Source organism: Pseudophryne corroboree, chromosome 2 (genome assembly GCF_028390025.1).
Source record: "Pseudophryne corroboree isolate aPseCor3 chromosome 2, aPseCor3.hap2, whole genome shotgun sequence".
Taxonomy (NCBI): Eukaryota; Metazoa; Chordata; class Amphibia; order Anura; family Myobatrachidae; genus Pseudophryne; species Pseudophryne corroboree.
In genome coordinates, this window is record NC_086445.1 from 477262898 (window position 1) to 477267614 (window position 4717).

Genomic DNA, 4717 nt, shown 5'->3' on the forward strand with positions numbered 1-4717 from the left:
GCTATCCTTAGACGGAGGAAAAGTCACCACCTGTTTTTTATTAATTTAAAATAATCTTTTACCTCAGGTGGAGGTGTTGTGTCAGGAAATTCCAACACCTCTTTTATAGTGACTATCATACATTGAATGCTCTTAGCCAGTTTGGGATCTACCCCCCCTCAAATATTCAGTTTCGACTTTAGTGTCGGAATCTGTGTCAGTGTCCCTTTGCATAATTTGGGTCAGAGACCTTTTCTGGGAACAGGAGGGGTCCAGAGTGGGTGACGTGGAGGAATCAGGTAACAGAGCATCCTCCACAGACTGTCTTGCTGTGTCTGTTGTTCAGACTCAGAGAATTTACATATTACTCTGCAGCTTTCACACCCACACAGGCTCAGAACACTCTTGTGCCTCCAAAATGGTTTCCTGTGGGGAAGAACTTTCTCTAGACCTGTTACACACGTGTACAGTTACACCACTCACACACACAGGGGAGCTATTGGGGACAGATCTACCTAAAGTCTGTCAGAGAGACCCAGAGGGGATTGCCAGTCCACACCACGCGCACTATATGTATTACATACAATGAATATACATATATACCAAAACAGCGCTTTTTATCCAATGTGAAGCCCGCAGACTTCAATAAATTATGTGCTCCCCTCCCCTTCTATAACACCCTGGTACTTGTATCAGCGATGTGTGAGGAGAAGCAGCCTGTAGGATCAGCGCTCCGGCATCTCTGTGAGGAGAAAATGGCGCCAAATGAGTGTTACAAGCAATTCTGAGGTGAAGCCCCGCCCCCTGTAATGGCGCGGTTCAGCCACAGTAATATTTATACTGGCGGGGGTAGTGTACATCAGCGGCTCACATGTATGTACATTTTGCCAGTGAGAGTAAGGATTTATCATGTCCCTCAGAGCGAGCCCCCCCCCGTGCGCCCTGCACCCTGTGCTGAGAAACATGTTGCTGCGCAGCGTCCCACGCTGTGCTGGTACCTTTATGCCGCCATGATGACCGGAAGGCCCCTCTCTGCAGGTCTCCGGTTAGTAATCACCAGCCTTCTGATTTCTGGCTCTGTTAGGGGGTGGTGACATTGCTGTGGGAGTGAGCAGCAGCCAGGCAAGGGCTGTGTTCAGTACCCTTCAGGAGCTAATGGTGTCCTGTCAGTGGAAGCAGAGCCATTAAACTAACTGAGAAGTTGGTTCCTACTTCCCCCCCTAAGTTCCGCGAAGCAGGGAAGCTGTTGCCAGCAGGTTCCCTGTAAAATAAAAAACCTAACAGTCTTTTTCAGTCAAACACAGTAGAGCTTCACTGATGTGCAGCCAGTCTCCCGGGCATATTTTCTAAACTGAGGTCTGGAGGAGGGGCATAGAGGGAGGAGCCAGTTCACACTGTTGAAAAGTCTTAAAGTGCCGAAGGCTCCTGCGGAACCGTCTATACCCCATGGTACTAAAATGGACCCCAGCATCCTCTAGGACGTAAGGCTAAAATCACATAATTTGGACCTTTTTTTGTTTCTATGTTCCTAGGGTATTATTAGCATCAATAACAATAGCTTCCAGTTATTTCCAGTCAATTTTCACCACCTCATAGCTCAAAATATTGTTTTCATCAATATCAGATGCAGCGAGCTGGCTGGTTACTAAGCGACAGAGCAGCGACACAAACACCCAGCAGATTAAAGCACATCTATGAAAAATGCCATAGCCATGGCCGTAACTAGGGGGGGCTAAGGGGTCACGTGCCCCAGGCGCTGTATTTGAGAGGACGCTGAAAACTTTGCTGGCTCCCCCAGCCAGCTGCTCCTCCGCCCCCACCTGCCGCAATCACCTTCTGCCGCCGCGCACCAGGTACCTTCTGCCGCTACGATCACCTTCGCTGCTGCTGCAAGGCACTGACTGCCCATGCCTCCGTCTGCTAAGCTGCATGGTAGCACCTCCTGCCTGCCAGCTCCTCCCAGACCTATGCAGCAGGCAACCATCCGGAGCGGAGAAGGGGACAACACAGCCGGCGACCAGTTCATCTCATCCTGCGGCCTGGGCTGAGGCAAGTGGACAATGTGAGGGTGGTGGCCGGGCAGAAGGAGCAGCCTTTTATATATATATATATATATATTACAACAGTTATACCCTTATCCTGCGCTGATAAATTGCTGCCTTTCCTAATTCGATCCTTCTGTTAGTCAGGACCAAAACTACACACCACCAAACAGTGAATCAGGAGGCGCTAATTTCACTTTCCAGTTATTACCAGCAATTACATTGACCACATATGATCATAAATAACAATTTATTAAAAGCACATTTACACAAACAGAGATAACCCTTTCATATACACAGTTAAAATTTGTGCCATAAATGAAATGAAGGGTAGTATAAGTCTCTTCAACCCTGACGCGTTTCGTCCACATAGGACTTCTTCAGAGGGATGGTCAAAGAAGCTGGTAAAAAACACACATTTAAATGAATGCATGAATAAACATACATGATTTTCTCAATCAACATTAAATACGCAAAATTAATCATACAGATAAGGAGAGATGAGGACTTAAGTAACAATACAATATATCAGGAGATGGACATTCATGAATACTAGCAAAAAAGTGTCTTTGAAGTTCCACATTGATGGTGTATACAGTGGTACAATGATGATACAAAACCAAAAATATAAGGCAATACATACCTATACAATCAATTCAGATACTGACAATCTGTGAAATGGTCAGGCTCACCACACCATTTAGAATTCAAATTATTCGCACAGTTCTAAAATACAATTTGATGTGATTATTTTACACAAAAAAATATAATGGAAAAAATACCCGTATGAACTATCCATATAACTTACTTATAGATCCACTGGACCTCTATTCCCAATATCTATGGGTCTGTGAAAGATGTAAATCCTATTTAAAAACCCTAAATGGAGATAGTATCCATGAATTTATTTTTAGGCAAAAAATTAGTATATCAATAAATAAAAATAAATAAAAAATGAATGAAAAAATAAATAAATAAAAATAAAAATAAAAAGTGAAATTTAAAAATAAAAATAAAAATATAAACATAAAAATAAAAATAAAATAAAAAATAAAAATAAAATAAAATAAAATAAAAATAAAAATAAATAAGGAAAGAAGAATATATGTATATAAATATATAATTATATACATACCTACTATAATAATATTAAATATCCAACCAACGGGAGAATCCACCAAAGAAAGTGGCCTATGATAAATTAAATCAAACTTATCATCAATATCCGATACCCATATCATATTATTAATGTTACAACTCCTACCTAAAGTGAACCTATACTTACACAGTCCTGTGTGTTCCTTAGTGATCTCCCAATGTGATAGTGACTAGTGAGTGAAAATGTGGGACTATAAATACCCTGGACTATCATTACCTCACTTCCTGTTTTAATTAACCAATTAAGATTGTAATATGAAATTAGCCTTAATTAACCCCTTAAAAATGATTCAAAACAACCCTTGGTTTATATAATGTTTAGAAACTAGTACAAGTGCTTATTTAATAGAAGTAAGTGTGTTTTTTAAACAAAAACGGACCTAATTAAGGACCTATATAATACCGGATATGACATCATCTCCGAACTAAACAGGGCCTAAAAGTGTTATAGATCACTAAAAAACTATATAATGGGGCCGATGAAATTTATATTGTGTCACACCACTAACTAGGGCGCCCAGCTTATGCTCCATTTAACTGTCTAAACCGCGGCAACCAACTACTGTTGGAATCGCGGAGATCGCCCGTGCGTTCCAACCACGGCAGCGGTGTAAAGTACTTCCTGGTAACCAAACAGGAAGTGACGCGTGCGTTCCATCTGCGACCGCGGCGGGACCTTATGCGTTCCACCCACACTCGCGATGGAGCGCAAATTTACCCTCGCCCAGCGGAAAGCCACTACATTAAGGCAGCCATCCTAAAACTTGGAAAGTGACCTAAACGCAGTCCCCCACAACTGATTGTTAACATATAACATGTGCCCTTACTTCATTATTCCCTTAAGTGACCTCATTAATTAATGGGATGTAATGATGACATCATTACAACGGCAGCGAGCGATCAACTCGGAATGAGAGCCCTAGTTCCAACTGACTCACAATGATTTGGCTACTGTTTGCGGAACCATCTGTCAGTAGAAGTAGAGAAGTGAAAATGGGTACAGCCCCTGTTAAATCCCATAGCCTACAATGTGTGATATTGTTAATAAACCAGTATTTTCATGCCAATTTAATATAGTTACACATATATTTTATTACATATATAGTTAACCATGGGGGTGTGGAGGAACAGTTCTTGGTGTGTGGATGGGATGTACCAATGGGGATCTATCTCCACATAGGGGAGCATGAGGTAATGCCATTAAAGATCTATTGCTGATGGGGGGACAACTGACATTTAGTGGTGGGAGGTAATTTTACAATGAGAGCCTATTGACAGGAGAATGTGAGACACCCCCTATGCATATAATAAAATATAAAAGGTATAATTTCTGATCAGTTTCTAAAAATAAATAGGCAGTTAAATGGTTTAGGACTGCACTCTGCTAATAGTGAGAGAGGCTAATTACAGGTTGAGTATCCCTTATCCAAAATGCTTGGGACCAGAGGTATTTTGGATATTGGATTTTTCCGTATTTTGGAATAATTGCATACCATAATGAGATATCATGGCGATGGGACCTAAATCTAAGCACAGAA

The 4717-nt window shown here is 41.5% G+C and overlaps 1 long non-coding RNA gene across 1 annotated transcript; it reads right to left on the reverse strand.

The window, feature by feature from the left end:
* Nucleotides 1-2351: 2351 nt before the first annotated feature.
* LOC135050892 (uncharacterized) lies at nucleotides 2352-2908 on the reverse strand. Its single transcript, XR_010241905.1, has 3 exons — nucleotides 2830-2908; nucleotides 2665-2747; nucleotides 2352-2422 (listed from the first exon to the last, which is right to left on the reverse strand). It is a non-coding gene; the product is annotated as an uncharacterized LOC135050892 (long non-coding RNA).
* Between the last annotated feature and the right edge of the window lie 1809 nt (nucleotides 2909-4717).